Source organism: Rhinolophus hipposideros (genome assembly GCF_964194185.1).
Source record: "Rhinolophus hipposideros genome assembly, chromosome: 11".
In the NCBI taxonomy this organism is placed as follows: Eukaryota; Metazoa; Chordata; class Mammalia; order Chiroptera; family Rhinolophidae; genus Rhinolophus; species Rhinolophus hipposideros.
Genome location: NC_138057.1, coordinates 19,584,825 through 19,601,757, shown reverse-complemented (window position 1 = coordinate 19,601,757; position 16,933 = coordinate 19,584,825). Strand labels below are relative to the sequence as shown.

The following is a 16,933-nucleotide window of genomic DNA, read 5'->3' as shown; positions in this document are numbered from 1 at the left end:
TGATACTTTGGAGCAGTTGGACTTAATTGATATTTTCAGAGCATTTCACCCCAATGCTGCAGAATACACGTTCTTCTCAAGTGCTCATGGAACATTTTCTAAAATAGATCATATGTTAGGACACAAGACAAGCCTCGATAAATTTAAGAAAATTGAAATCATACCAATTGTCTTCTCTGACCACAGTGCTATGAAATTAGAAATGAACTACAGGGGAAAAAAACCAGGAAGATACACCAATTCATGGAGGCTGAATAACATGTTGCTAAATAATGAATGGGTCAAGCAGCAGATCAAAGAAGAAATCAAAAGATATCTTGAGACAAATGAGAATGAGAACACGACGACCCAAAATCTATGGGATGCTGCGAAAGCAGTCCTAAGAGGGAAGTTCATAGCACTGCAGGCCTACCTAAAGAAACAAGAAACATCACTAATTGACAGTTTATCTTCACACTTAAGGGATCTGGAAAAAGAACAGCAAAATAAACCCAAAGGGAGCACAAGGAAGGAGATAATAAGGATCAGAGCAGAAATAAATGAAATAGAAACCAGAAAAACAATACAAAAGATCAATGAATCCAAGAGTTGGTTCTTAGAGAAGATAAACAAAATTGACAAACCTTTAGCCAGACTCATTAAAAAAAGGAGAGAGAGGACCCAAATTAATAAAATCAGAAATGAAAGAGGAGAAGTGACAACAGACACCACAGAAATACAAAAAATTGTAAGAAATTACTATGAGCAACTATATGCCAACAAATTTGACAACCTTGAAGAAATGGACAATTTTCTAGAGGCGCACAACCTTCCAAAGCTAACTCAAGAAGAAACAGAAAGCCTGAACAGTCTGATTACCACCAGGGAAATTGAATCAGTAATCAATAATCTCCCAACAAACAAAAGCCCTGGACCAGATGGCTTTACAGGTGAATTTTTCAAAACGTTCAAAAAAGAATTATCACCTATTCTCCTCAAGCTCTTCCAAAAAATCCAGAAGGAAGGAAGACTCCCAAACACTTTTTACGAAGCCACTATCACCCTGATCCCAAAAGCAGACAAAGACACCACAAAGAAAGAAAACTACAGGCCGATATCTCTAATGAACATAGATGCAAAAATTCTCAACAAATTATTAGCAAACAGAATTCAGCAATACATTAAAAAGATCATACACCATGATCAAGTGGGATTCATCCCTGGTATGCAGGGGTGGTTCAACATCCGCAAATCAATTAATGTGATACACCACATTAACAAAATGAAAAATAAAAATCACATGATCATATCAATAGATGCAGAAAAAGCATTTGATAAAATACAGCAACCTTTTATGATAAAAACCCTTAAGAAAGTGGGAATAGAGGGATCATATCTTAACATAATAAAGGCCATATATGACAAACCCACAGCTAACATCATACTCAATGGGGAAAAGCTAAAACCATTCCCCCTAAGATCAGGAACAAGACAAGGTTGCCCACTTTCTCCACTTCTATTCAACATAGTGCTGGAAGTTCTAGCCACAGCAATCAGACAAGAGAAAGAAATAAAAGGCATCCAAATTGGTAAGGAGGAAGTAAAATTATCATTATATGCAGATGATATGATACTATATATAGAGAACCCTAAAGACTCCACCAAGAAACTATTAGAACTGATAGATGAATTTAGTAAAGTAGCAGGATATAAAATTAATATTCGGAAATCAGTTGCATTTGTATATACCAATGATAAAATAGCAGAAGGAGAAATTAAAAAAACAATTCCATTTACAATTGCTCCAAAGACTATAAAATATCTGGGAATAAATCTAACCAAAGATGTAAAGGATCTGTACTCAGAAAATTATACAACACTGAAGAAAGAAATGAAAGAAGACATAAATAGATGGAAACACATTCCATGTTCATGGATAGGAAGAATTAATATAATTAAAATGTCCATACTGCCTAAGGCAATATACATATTCAACGCAATTCCTATCAAACTACCAACGACGTTTTTCACAGAAATAGAACATATAATCCTAAAATTTATATGGGACCATAAAAGACCCCGGATAGCCTCAGCAATCTTGAGAAATAAGAACAAAGTGGGAGGTATAACGATACCTGATTTCAAACTATACTACAAGGCTACAGTAATCAAAACAACATGGTACTGGCATAAAAATAGATACATAGATCAATGGAACAGAATAGAGAGTCCAGACATAAATCCATGCCTATATGCCCATCTAATCTACGACAATGGAAGCAAGAATGTACGATGGGGTAAAGATAGTCTGTTCAATAAGTGGTGTTGGGAAACCTGGACGGACACATGCAAGAAAATGAAGCTGGACCACCTCCTTACACCATATACAAAAACAAATTCAAAATGGCTTAAAGACTTAAATGTAAGATCTGAAACCATAAAATATCTAGAAGAAAATATAGGAAGAAACTTCATGGACATTACCCGGAGTAAGATTTTCACTGATATATCCCCTCGCGCGAGCGAAGTAAGAGAAAAAATAAACATGTGGGATTACATCAAACTAAAAAGTTTTTTCACAGCAAAGGAAACCATCAATAAAACAAAAAGGGATCCTACTGTATGGGAAAAGATATTTGCCAATGATATATCTGATAAGGGATTAATATCACAAATCTATAAAAAACTTACTCAACTCAACTCCAAAAAAACAAACAACCCAATTAAAAAATGGGCAGAGGACTTGGGGAGACATTTCTCTAAGAAGGACATACAGAAGGCAAGAAGACATATGAAGAAATGCTCAACCTCACTAACCATCAGAGAAATGCAAATAAAAACCACAATGAGATACCACCTCACTCCAGTCAAAATGGCTATTATCAATAAATCAACAAACAACAAATGCTGGCGCGGATGTGGAGAAAAGGGAACGCTAGTGCACTGTTGGTGGGACTGCAGATTAGTGCAGCCACTATGGAAAACAGTATGGAGGTATCTCAGGAATCTGAAAATGGAACTACCCTATGATCCAGTAATTCCACTCCTAGGCATCTACCCGGAGAAATCCAAAACTCCAATTCAAAAATCTGTATGCACTCCTATGTTTATTGCAGCACTTTACACAATAGCCAAGATATGGAAACAACCAAAATGCCCATCGGTAGATGACTGGATTAAGAAGCTGTGGTACATTTATACAATGGAGTATTACGCAGCCATAAAGAAGAAAGAAATCTTATCATTTGCAGCAACATGGATGGATCTAGAGAACATTATGTTAAGTGAAATAAGTCAGAAAGAGAAAGACAAGTACCATATGATCTCACTTATATATGGAATCTAAAGAAAAGACTATGTGAATGAACTAATCAGAGTCAGTTTTGGGGACGCAGAGAAAAAACCGAGAGTGGTTAGATGGGTGTGTGGGAGGGGGTTGGGGATAAGGGGAAAGGTGAAGGGATTTGGAAGCAGCTGGTAACCACAAGATGGCCTCAGGGTTTTTCTTTTGAAAATTAATTTGGGGAAGGTATTCTATAAGGTTGTAAAGATTTTGTTGGGTATCCGATGGACATGCGTCCTATTTGGGAGACCACCTCAGGGATACTGTGGATACCTGATCATGGCATTGTACATCAGAAGCTAAACATTAATGAATGCCAACTATAATTTTATATATATAATGTGATGGTTCAGTGTGAGGTCGGAGGGATAGTGGATGGGGGGAGGGGGGTTCACAGTATGAGGGATATAAATGATGAACGTCTAAGTATTACCTTGTTTTGTACACCTGAAACTAATAAATAAATTAATTAATAAAAAAAAAAAAAAAAAATTAGGATAAGAATATATGTACACAGATTTGATAACTTTATCCCACTAACTTTGTAGCCTAAAGATTTTGCTGTTTATAAAAAAATTATTTTAATGATTTGTATAATTTACTGATTGCTTTACTGTTGCTCAATTAGACTGTTACCACTTCTCACATTAATAACCATCATTGCAATTAATATTCATGGACATTCCTTGTTGACTGTATAGCTGAGCATTTGTTTAGATAAACTTGAAATGGAAATTCTGAGAAAACTGCAGCAACATTTTAAAATCCTTTAATGTATTCTGCCTTCAGGAAAGGCTGTTCAAATTTTCATAGAATTTTGAGTATAATTTTAAAGAGTAATAGCACAAGAAAGCATTGGCTATCGCCATGTTGAACGAGTCTGCTTAACACCTGTGTTGTACCCTTGGGATTATAGTCTTCTACAATCTTCTACCTACTGTAACAGCACTGGCCCTAAGTTTTTATTCTGTCCCTACTCTGAGACTCCTGTGTTCCAGCTTCGTAGCCTTTCGTCAATGTGTCTCCATTTCCAAAATTAGGCTTGTGCTTTAGATAATCATTTTCTCTTGGCTACCATCTGCATCAAAGGTTTGTAATATTTCCTCAAAATTCTTCCTCTGTATTTTATAAAATAAACTTTGTTCTTTAACTATTTACTTAAAACTACCTGTCATTTTCCTATGTAGGACAATATAAGAGAATGAGTTGAGTACTAACGGACTATACCATTTGCTAGAATCCAAGGTTCTTCTTTTGTTTCTTAAAATTTCTAAATGGCCTGGAAATCAAAAACATGAAATTTAAGGGAATGGGACTCAGAAGGCATCAGAGAAAGAGGACAGGAAAATCTCTGAGGAATTTAGGGTAACACCACTAGACATACCAGATTTGGGTTTCAGTTCCAATTTTCAACTTATTGGTTATGGGATGGTGATAAACTTAAATATGATCACAATTCTTTGCAGCTCCTTCCACCAAGAGTCAACTTCTCTACCCTTGAATCTGGATTGTTGTTATGACTTTCTTTCACCAATACAGTTAATTAGAAGTGAAGTGGGTGTCCCAAACCTGGGCTTTGGCTCTTGTTCTTGCCACCGCTATCCTGTAAACGAGCCTGGAAAAGTCTGCTAGAGATGACAGATGTGAAGAGCAGATACCGAGCCTTCATAGTGGAGGCTATCCTAGGCCACTCATTCCCAGCTAACTCATCAGTTGACCCAATCATCACGTGTGCGAACCCAGCTGAAACCAGAATAACTGCCATGCGGAGGCCAGCCCCAATTGACTAAATAAATAATTTCGTTTTTAAGCTACTCAGGCTGTGGTGTGTTTTTTTTTTTATAGGGAAAAAGTAATTAATACCGTTACCTTGGGCATGTCAGTTAACCTTTCTTGGTTCTAGTTTCCTTATCTCTCACAAAAGGAAATAAATGCTCAATTCAGAAGTTCCTTATATCATTTATAATTATTTGAGAGCAGTATTGCTCAATAAAACTGATGAAAATACTCCATATCTGAGCTCTCCAATATGGCAGCCATGTGGCTATTGAGAACCTGAAATGTGGCTAGTATACCTGAAGAACTGAATTTTAAGTTTTATTTCATTTCCATTCATCTAAATTCAAATAGCTACATGAGAGTAGTGACTGCCATACTGGAGAATTCCACTCTAGAACTTCAGGGAACTGATCTTTCCAACCTTTGCAGAACTAATTCTGAGACTCCACCACTAGGCAAGATGGGTGTGGAGAACTCACTCTTTAGGTAAACAAGTATGTGAAATCCTTTTCTCCTACAAAAAAACAGAATCAGCTTCCTTGGACATCTACTAGCAAAGCCGACTAGTTCTCCTAGGAGAGTTGTGGAATAGGAGCTTAGTAGAGCATGAGGCAGGGGTGAGGAATGAAGCAGAGGTCTCGACTCTTATCCCACATGTCCAGTCTCTAAGATACCCTTCAAATTTTTTTCCTGGTTAAGTATCTCTGTCACTGTGCCCTAGTCACAAAAGCCATCTATGTCTTCCTCCCACATGTCAACCAAGTTCCCATCTCGGGGCCTCTTGTATTTAGTTCCTTCTAGGCCTGAAATTCGGTTTCCTTAGATCGGGGTTTCTTAACCTCAGTGCTGTTAACTTTTTGGGTTGGATAATTCTTTGTTACAGGGGGCTACCCTAGGCACTGTAAGACGTTTAGCCGCGTCTCTGGCCTCTACTCACTAGATGTCAGTAGCACCCCCCACCCCCCTGCTCCCACATCCACCGGGTTGTGACAACCACAAACATCTCCGGGTGCCAAATGTCCTTTGAGAGGCAAAATCACCCCTGGTTAAGAATCACTGCCCTAGATATTGGCATGATTCGCTCCCTCACTTAATTTAGGTCTGTACTCAAAAGTCATCTCTAGGGAACTTTTTTCAAAACCCAGGCTAAAACAGACTTGCTCTGTCCCCTTTCCTTGTTTTATTTTTCCTCATAGTAATTACCATTGGCTAATACTGTATCGGATAGTGGTTTTTTTTCTGTCTTCACCCGTTTTGTTCACTGCTGTAACCCTAGAACCTAGAATCTAGACAATTGGTAAGTGGTTTATAAATATTTGTTGAATGAGAGAAGGAAGGAAGAAGGTACCCACTGGAAAGTTTCAAGAGAGACAAGTTCTCATTTTTGGGGAATGGAGACATGCCACCAACAGAAAGATTTCAACTCTATTTAGCTATTAAAATCTGTATTGGTTGTTATATACAACAATGACAAGGTTTTAGGGGGTTTTCTAGTAATGGGCACAGTTTTACTCTCCATCTCTAAAAGAATGCTTTGAATGAAGAAATAAAACATTTTGTATGTATTTGTCAGCCACATTTTTGAGTAGTATGCCTTTCTGAGACTGAAAATTACAGTCATTTCATATCATCGGAAAATAACATTCTCACCATTATAAACCTTGATATCTGCTTGCCACCAGAGAAAAAGCATTCTCATAATTAGAAATGTGCTTGATTCAAGATCTGCTTTTGTCTTCCACAAACAAAATATATTTTTAGAGGCTTTTGTTTGCATCACTCTATAAACTTATCAATTCAGTTAGTACTACTCTGACTTCCATCCCTAGTAAATTTATTCACGTTTTTACTCAATTTATTTTCAGTTTATTTATTTATTTACTTAGTTATAAGACTGAATGTTTTTTCCCCTGATAATTTGTTGTATTTTTCTTGAACTCCATAAGACATATTAGAATAATTTCTAAAATGCTGACTTTCTGCTGGAAAGAACTGCAAATATTCAAGAGAAATTACAAGCGCCAAGAAACTTGCACATTTTGGAGAAGGAGGTAAAGATATCTCCTGACTGCTTGTAGATCTTTGTGAATAGTTAGAGTACTCTATGAAGTTCCACAACCCCTCAGCTCCCAAGAGTCTCCAGGGGGAAACTTGTTTTTTTTTTTTTAATTTATTGGGGTGACAATTGTTAATGAAGTTACATAATTTCAGGTGTACAATTCTGTATTACATCATCTATAAATCCCATTGTGTGTTCACCACCCAGAGTCAGTTCTCCTTCCATCACCATATATTTGATCCCCCTTACCCAGCAAGTAGAACTTCTAAAACTTAAGTAATTCTACTTTCATATTTTCCAAGTTTTCCACTGATTAACATCTTTCAAAATACACAATTCTTTCCTCTCTTTTGTAACAGAGTATCTGTAACATTGAGTGTGTGTGTGTGTGTGTGTGTGTGTCTATTTTAATGACCTATGGTCATTCTTACGAACAAGAGTCCTTTTGTGAACTGTGCATAAACAAAAGCAAGGGTGGTCTCAAGGTTTCAGGATTAGGACCACTGGTTACTCCTGTTACTTTTGTCTGCTGAAAGCCTGGACAAAGAACCCTTTAAAACACACATTTATCTGTCCCTAACACTTCGCCTCTCTCCCATCACACCGGGTTTGGTGCTATTCTAAATGCTTGCAATGGTTTGTAACCTGACATCTGAGTTCTGGATAATGGATGAACTACTGTAGTTCACGTTGCCAAAGGCTGTGAGAACTTCTCTTCAGTCACATCATTGACAAAATAGAGACAGAATCAGTAAGAGCTAATGAAGAACACCCTGGAAAACAGGCCAAAGGGCTCTAAGCTTTGCAGCATATTTCTCTGCAACCTTGAACATACTGAGCTGACTTACTGGTTCTCAAGTTTTTAGAAAAGAAAATGGCAATGTTAGATCAGAAAGAGACCTATACTAAGACTCCACAGGAGAAAGGTGCCTCATAAAGAACCCAGTACACTCAAGTTTATTTGGAAATGTTTGTAGAATGAAATGGTTAGGTCAACTTAATTTTTTGATGAATCAAGAAATGCCATATGCACTATCCATGGATTTCAAATTTTCAAAGAATGAGGATAAAATGCATTTATCAATAAAAAGATGCTACCAAAATATTTGCCTCAGGAGTCATTCAGAACATTGTAACAACAACAAACAAGCCTATTTACTTGATTTTTTTTTTTTTTAGGATTCTAGAAAAATGGAAGTCTATACAAAGTCATCTAAATTTGAAAGTTAAAATGATGAACAATGAAGTTATACAATGCTAGTTCACCTGATCGGGGCCCACTATAATGCTTGAGATTCTGAATTTTTAAACTGGCTTTTAAATTATTTTCTTAGTTGTTCTCTATAGATTCTCCTCTTTTTCTATGACTAATATCATCTGAAGCCTCTTGCCGTGATTATACTGGGTAAGGTTTTTCCTAAAAACGTCAAAGAATTAGTTTCTCAGTGATTCAACTACATGAAAATAATTACAAAAAGACAATGCATGCATGTGCTAAAGATCTAATCAGATTGGGATATATGAAGACCATGATGACAACTGGGTGACAAGGCTGTGTTAGACTGGTCCCTTACTGCCAGACAGGTTCCTGTGTCAAAGACAGTGAATGCCTAGAACTGAGATGAATGTTATGCCTGTTCAAATCCTTGGATCAACATTTCCCACTGTGGCAATGTCTTCCTATTAGCTCATTAAAAGATGACCCATTTTCACTCTTCTTCAACTTTTGGAACTTTAAAGTGTGGTGCCAACTTATTTCCCTCATGACTCTCTCTGAATTTATACTGGTGTTTTGCCTTTTGAAATTTTAGAGCTGGTCGGAGGAAAGTGGGACACATTTCCCTTGATACGTTTTGAGCTGTACGACAAAGAGGAGCCCCTCTGCAACAAGCTGTCAAGTGGAATGAATATGGGCAGTCAGCAATCAAGTCTTCTGCAAAGTGAGACTCACCATCTCTGTTCCACCTCCACTTCTTAGACGACCCCAAACGCCAACTTTCCTGATGAATATCCCTTCTGGGTGTTGGCTGCTAAGACTTGATTGTCGAAGGAGTTTTCTGAGGCATAGTTTGCTATCCTGGTGCTCACAGTCACAAGACATTCTTTTCCTTGGTTCCCAACATCAAGCTTTGGATCAGAAGAGTTTGTCTGTCTCCCAAGAGACCTACTGCAACACTCTTGCCACCAAATTAGTGGCAGAGGAAGTGTGGCTCGTATCTTTAAAATGTGCCGATGATTTATTACTCAGGACTAATGTCTTTAGCACCTATTATTTTGTTTCACATCTGACCCAGGCTATTTCACATCATTTTTTGTTTTGTTTTGTTTTACCTGAGCTCTTTACAATGCTCTTGGGTGATGCTCAACGCTTTCGAGATGCCTGTACCATCTTGGATCCTAGACCTTTGTTGTACAGGTGAAAGCTGAAGCTGATAAATGAGAAGAATTGAACTGCATCTAAAACCCCTACTAATGGCAGAAGAGAAAGAGACCAGAAGGTGAGAAACAGAGCAGAGAAAGACAGGAACCAGGCTGGGCTGAGTTCAGGGATTTACAAAAAGTTTTGTTTCTGATGAAAATCAAATCCTGAGTACTTACAAGAACGTCAGCAAGTTTATTGATTTAGCAAAATGCATTTCAAACCTAAACAAACTTCGTATAACCATCCCGATGACTCAGCATATTTTGTCTCATGTTGTTATCCACCTTTCTGGATTATGTTCTCTCTGGGTTTCCATTAGTGCATATAATAGAGTAGGTCACATTTAAAAACTATGATTAGCAAAACATACATATAATATATACAATATATATACAATGTTAAGTGACTTTAAGCAAGCCAATCATCTTTCAGGGTCTTAGTCTTTCATTGAGACAACTCTAAAGTCCCTCTAAATTCTATTGGAGCTCTATAATATAGTTCACACAAATTCCTACAGTGGCCAGGGACGTAACACAAATGGATGAAGCAGGCTTGAGATAAATGCTATACTTCTAGTATTGTGACCAACCAATACAAGCAATTCTTACCTTGCTACATTGTATTTTAAAAAACCTCTGTGTGTGCCAACCAAAACTGAGTGAGGCTGAGTTAGGGCTTTTGGACTATAAATTTGACTCAGAATCTACAATAATTTACCAGATACTGCAAAAGGACCTGCAAAGACGGTACACAAATTGTTCAAACAATGTAGTGGGAAGGGCCCATTCAAAGATGGAAGTGCTCACCTGAGACGGCGTTGTCAGAAAATGCAAGGGTGGAATTTCACAATGAACATGTGGACTATAAGCCATGAATTTGTTCTTATCTAGATCCTGCGTGTGAAGCTACAGAACAGCAGGAAGACTGCGGCAGCTGTCCATGGTGCTACAGAATTCTCCATAAAGCTGCGGTTTCTTCTCAGAGTCTGGAGATATTTTACACTGAAAGTTCTGTTGTTGTTGTTGCTTGTTTGTTTTATTGTTTGTTTTTTGGTTTTCATAATCAAATTACCTTGGTGTGGCCCAAGAGGATCCAATATATTCTTAACTCAACTCAACAGCAAATACTTAAATAGAAACTCATGTCCTCAATTTCCTTTCTGTAGTTCTGAAGTAATTTGTGTGTGTGTAGAGTGGTGTGTGTGTGTGTGTATGTGTGTGTGTGTGTGTGTGTGTGTGTTACTTCCAAAAGCTTATACCAATATCACATATTTCCCTGATTTTAATATTACCCTGACTTGATTTTCTAAGTTTCTAAATTACTTGGAATTATACAAGGGATCATTTAATTCCCAGTAATTCTGCCCTGGAATGTGTAGTTCTGTGATATAGAAATGCCAATTTCTGATTCTTTTTTCTACAAGTTTCTCTCCATGGTAATTATTCTTTCATAAATTTAAGAAAAACCACTGTTGTCCCAATATCATGAAGGGAAATTTAAAATTCTTCAAAACACACACACACACACACACACACACACACACACACACACACACACACACTAGAAAACAGCATCTAATCCAAAAAAATTTCCACTCTGAAAACCTCAGTTTTAAAATACAATTCATCTGGTTTATATGGAAATGAAAACATCAACTCTTTATGTTCATAAAGACCTAGAGCAAAATGATCTCAGCTAGATTTCAGTTATAGTCTTCCTTTTCCATTATAAATATGCTAAAATATTGACATTCTGTTGATGCTGGCCAAGGAGTTCTTGTGCAAATCTGGAATTACTTTTTATTTCAGAGCTAGCAATTTGCCAATAAAAGAAGAAAAATATGAAGAAAGAGGAACACAAACATGTATTCCTATAAAATAACCTAACATGAAAGTCTTCTCCCTTCTTTGACAATGAAGGTTTAAAAAGCTTTAATCATGATCTGATGACAAATCTGATAGAATCAGAGAAGTTAATAAAGAAATTAAATAATAAATGGAAAGAATCTTAAAAACCATTAAAATAGGAGGCTCTTTAAATTGTCATTTAGTCCTCATAATTTCAGAAACTTATGTGTCTTCCTCATTCTTATGACTTCCTAATGAAACAATTCCACAGTCCTAAATAAATCATTCTAACACGTAACAGCTTTCATTTGGGAGATATTTTCATCTTATTAAAACAAGCTTTGCCATCTAAAGCTTATTTTCTTTTTAAAAAATAGTCTCTCTGTCTGTATAGCATGGAGAAAACATTGGCCATTATTCTTCACACAACTAAAAACAGTCACTGAATTAGTAAGGTTTGCTCCTCTTTTTCAGATAAATGGACCTCATTTCTTCAACTTCACTTTGTATACCTTTTCCTCTTCATTTTCTAATATAAGGTTATTTTCCATTATACTTTTCCAAATTCTTCACAGCCCATTGGTTATGCAATTTCTCGTCAGAGGAGAAAGCATTCCAGAAACTACCTGCCAACTGTACATGCTATTTTCATGACCTTCTTTACACTTTAAAGAAAATTATAGAAAACAGTATTTAAGTAGTTTCATGTATAGTAAGAGGTAGGTGCAAATAGATTTATTTAGGTGAGAAAAATCCAGATTAAGGCATCCTGGAGCAAGTGAAATCAGATACCATCTTCAAGAATGTTCCCTGAGAAAGTTTATGAGATTAGAAATCCTATTGAAAAAACAAAAAGTGGCTCCTTACAGGAGTAACTTGGGCTGATCTGAGAATGCTAGATTGGGCAACTATAAATAAAATAAACTTTAAAATAAAAAAAATAATAAATTATGGCTTGTGACATAGTAACATCAATAAAAGTCCCGCCTCATTTGGCACTATTACATCTTCAACAGGAGAGCTGTAAATAGCTGGCTAACACTCAGTTTGTAGTTCCTATGGTACAGCTAAAAAATGCATTATAAATCAAGGCATCATGGGGTATTTTATCAGAAAGAACCAGTTATTAATATTACCAGATGCCCATTAGGTACAAGATCTGAATTAGGCTCTGTGAAGTTACAAAGGAATAGTATATTCAATCCCTATCTTGAATATACTCTCAACTTAAAGAGCTGAGGCAACAACAACACAAGTGACAGAATCTTACAAACAAACTAAATAATACAGAGGACTCCCAAAACCCATGACACACATCTATTACTGACTCTGGGTGGGAAGGGCAGAGTGAAGGAGAAATGTCAAAGAACGAGTTTCTAGAATATTTGGAGGTGCTAGAATGAGGTGAAGCCAGTATGGGAAGATAGGTTTTGAGTGATGTTATTAAAGGCTATTTTCTTGTCCTAATAGAATCTGGAAGGTCACCTCTGAAAGTAATGAAATCCTCTCTGCACCACAATAAGATTGTTCAATTTTTAATTCAAGGAAAATCCCAAAGCAAATGGCACATAAAATTCTGGGGTTTGGGGGTGGTAGTGATAAAATTATCATCAAAATTTAAAGACCTGTCAATCTAAGCAGTACACATGTAGCCATTTTAAATTATATTGTTTTTAAGTGACAGATGCCACTTTTATCATGCACATTCCTGCAATCTAATTCACAATAAATCTCCAAATAGCTTATGGCAATTATTTTAGATGCTGCTTTATCTAGCAGTCATGTCATTTACTCTCTTTTTCTATGTCAGTTGCATACATGTGAAGGAGTTTTAATTTATTTCGTAGTTTTGCTAACAATAAAGAAAAATAAGATGCACTAAAAAAGAATGAGCCCACAGAACATATGGCACTCCTCCCCCATTTTAAAAATGATATTTAATAAAAGTGTTTCCATTCCAAACATTCCATCACTTTCCATTTAATTTGCAGTCACAGTTTTCTCCCCTTACACTCTGTCTAAAGCCATAAGCTGAATCTTTCATCTTCTTATAGTGACTTTAACGTACTCTCTCAGAAATAAGTTTGCCATGTGACATTAGAATTGATGGTAGCACCAGAAGGGGCCTTAAGAAACATTAGGGATATTACCTCCCAGTATACCTAAACCAGATATAGACAGATCATTTACTGTTCTATTCATGGAATTCTCCTTGAAAACTAATTTTAAGAGAATTTCTGTTAATAATTAATAACAGAAGGCTAAAACCAGAGTCAAAGTGAGAACAAAGCATTAAAGCAATATTCGCAGTTCAAAAAGTCTTCTATACATCATGCTTCAGGACAGAAATTACTATAAAGAGCTTAATTCCACAAACGTTTACTGAGAACTGATTAGGTATTGAGACCTCCGCAAGGTATGCCTCTGATAAGGTGAGCATTCTGCCACAATGAGTCTGTGCAATTCATAAATTTACACTGGTCGAATGCACTGAGCTGTTTAGAGGTCTCTCATTTATGAAGTAATCTAACTCATCATATAATATGATTTGCAGCACATCTATAGTAAGATTAATATCCAAACATAACGTTTGCCATTCTTATAATTTAATTTGCTACGCAGTACTATTGATAATGACACAATTATTCTAACTGGGAGAGAATGGTAATTTATTTGAAGAAGAATTTAAGAACAAGTCTTCCTAGAAGACTTCTTATTTGGATAAGCAGGAGCCACAAAGTTTGGTGAACACGGTTATGATTAATCTCACGTACTTGGCTAAGCGCATAGCTGCTTCTTGCCCAGTCAGACTTAATGAGGAATGCAGTGAGGAAGGGAACCACACTGACACAGCAACATGCAAAACTATCTGTTTTTCAAACATGACACAATTTGAGCAAGTCATTTCCTTTGAGCAATGTGATGTCTTCAAAGTTAAAACGACATTGAAGATTCAAGACATTTGAAAGACAGTTGTGCACAATTCTGATTTGTAAAAAATGAGTTGGGGACAGGATAAAATTTCTAAATGTTTTGACACGCATTTGGCTCTTCTGGAGGGAGGGGAATTGGGAGGAGGTCCTGCCAAAAGGTAATACTATTGATACAAGGTCTGATACATTGGTTCAAGGTCTGATACATGACTTCCACTTCAGTAAAACAATGCCAAGTAGGTCTTTTGTGGCATTTACAAATGGATAACAGAGTTACCTCCAGATCCAATCACCTCCAGATGCTCTAATTCCAAAAAAGCCACATTATTAAGTCTAGAAAGAGTTCAGTCTTAGTTTAAAAAAGGAAGTGCAATATCTGGAGACATATTTGGTTGTCCCAACTGGAGGGTCGGGGGATATTAGCATCTGGTGGGCAGAGACCAGGCATGCAGCCAAACATCCTACAGCACCTGGGACAGTTCCCCACACCAAAGAAGTATCTAGCCCGACTGTCAACAGGCTGAAAAACCCTGGAGTATACCTTGCACAATGTGCACCTAACAAGTGGTTAATTTCATATTGCATATTGTAATTATATACAATTCAACCAGTTGTTTCTTCAGTAATTAAAGAGCTACTGCCAATCCAAACATGCCTCCTTCAGCAAATAGTTTAGGTAGGAGAATTTGGCTCAACATTTTATTTTTACTCTATTTTGGCTTAGGATGAAATGTGTATAAACTCTGTTGAATGCTTTGATAAAAGCTCTCAGATTTGGAGGTAAACTGTCTACAAAATAAGCTATCTTCTCAGGACTTCATTTATACATACATGAAATTTTGCTTAAGGTGCACATTTATTTTTGCCAATTTAAAGTAAATATACACAAGAATGTGATGAGATGTTGTATGAATAAATGTTACAGCATGAAAAATACACATGAAGGCCACCTTTCCTGTGGTATTTCAGGGGTGAGAGTTTGGGGGGAACAGCTTACATGTACCCCTTCTCCATGTTCCTAAAGACACAGAACTGAGTGGATGTGGGTCCATACGTCAGCTTTAGATGGAGCCTATCTTAGGGCAGTTTTCCCCTTACTCCCAGTACATAGCAGCTACTCACATTCTCCTCTGGGGTAGAGATATATCAGCTTTAAAAGTCCAATGCATTTATGCCCTAGCTCTTTTATATTCAGACTTACTTGACACGGGGGAAAAAAGGGTAAACCTTATTTTCCCAGTGTATGGGCGTCTGCTTAACAAGGAATATTAACAACCATTGCAATCGCTTGATTCTTGAAGCAAACCCAGCTCTGAGGAAAGGAAGCCGAGCCAAGGCCTATGGGCCCTGATCAAGATTTCTTCTTCAGCTTGATGACACCTCAGAAACCAGTCACCCTGGAGTCACCTTTTGACAATACCTTTCATTATGCAATCCAGACAGGCAATGCACCCTAACATGACACAGATTCGACTTCCTCTTCACAGGCAGTCTCCTTGCTGCAATAACATGACTCTCATCGCCTGGAAGAGAATATAACTTCAAGAATAGCTTCTATTCAACCAAAAAGGTAAAAGGAGAAGGAAAAATCTGGTTCCATAAACAGTAGGACAATCTTGCTTTGTAATGCATCACTGTGAGTCCATGTTATTCTTTTGTTTGTTTTGGTATAAAAGCAAATAAAATTGCAGTGTGGTTACTGCTACTGTGTTTCCCTGAAAATAAGACCTAGCTGGACCATCAGCTCTAATGCGTCTTTTGGAGCAAAAATTAATATAAGACCTAGTCTTATGTTAGATAAGACCCGGTATTATGTTATGTTATATTATATTATATTATACTATCTTATATTATATTATATTAATTATATTATATTATTATATTATATTAGACCTGGTCTTATATTATAGTAAAATAATACCGGTCTTATACTAATTTTTGTTCTAAAAGACACATTAGAGTTGATTGTCTGGTGAGGTCATATTTTCGGGGAAGCACACAGCAATCAGAAGGCACAGCACTTCCCTTAAAACAAGAAGAGAGACAGGGGAGAAGGTGGTGATTGGAGTATGGAGACCTCAGCAATCTTCTCCAAACTGAACAGAGTATGAACTGTGGTTGTGCTCTCTTCACATTGATTACCAAATTCTGTTGGCAGATACGACCATTTGGCACTAAATAAGCTCTAGTTGCTATGCGGATGACTCACTTAAAATCATTACAGCATAGAGTGATTCACATATGGTTAACTTAGTTCAATTCATCTGCAGTTTATCAACTGTTCTATGGAAGATTTTTGCATCGTGTAGAATTGACCTGTTTGACCCAAGGCAAATTCAACTTGATCTACAGAGCCTTTCTTTTAAGTCAAGGAGAGTTTTTCTGATTACTTTTAAAGTTATACTGAGCGCTCTGGGCACATCTTGGCATTTTTATTTCATGTCGGAGAGATCAGACTGTATTTATTGCTGGGTAGTACATAGCAGAACATCATCCTGCTGGAGGCTTCTGTGGAGTCGATCCCAGATTTATTACTTGTTCCCATTTCATTCAAGTACCTAAATACTTGGG

General features: G+C 36.8%; 1 protein-coding gene across 4 annotated transcripts in view; it reads right to left on the bottom strand.

Moving 5' to 3' along the window:
- The window catches only part of SLC24A2 (solute carrier family 24 member 2), a 245,013-nt gene that overhangs the window by 164,446 nt on the left and 63,634 nt on the right, over nt 1-16,933 (bottom strand). The gene's annotated exons all lie outside the window — the stretch shown is intronic.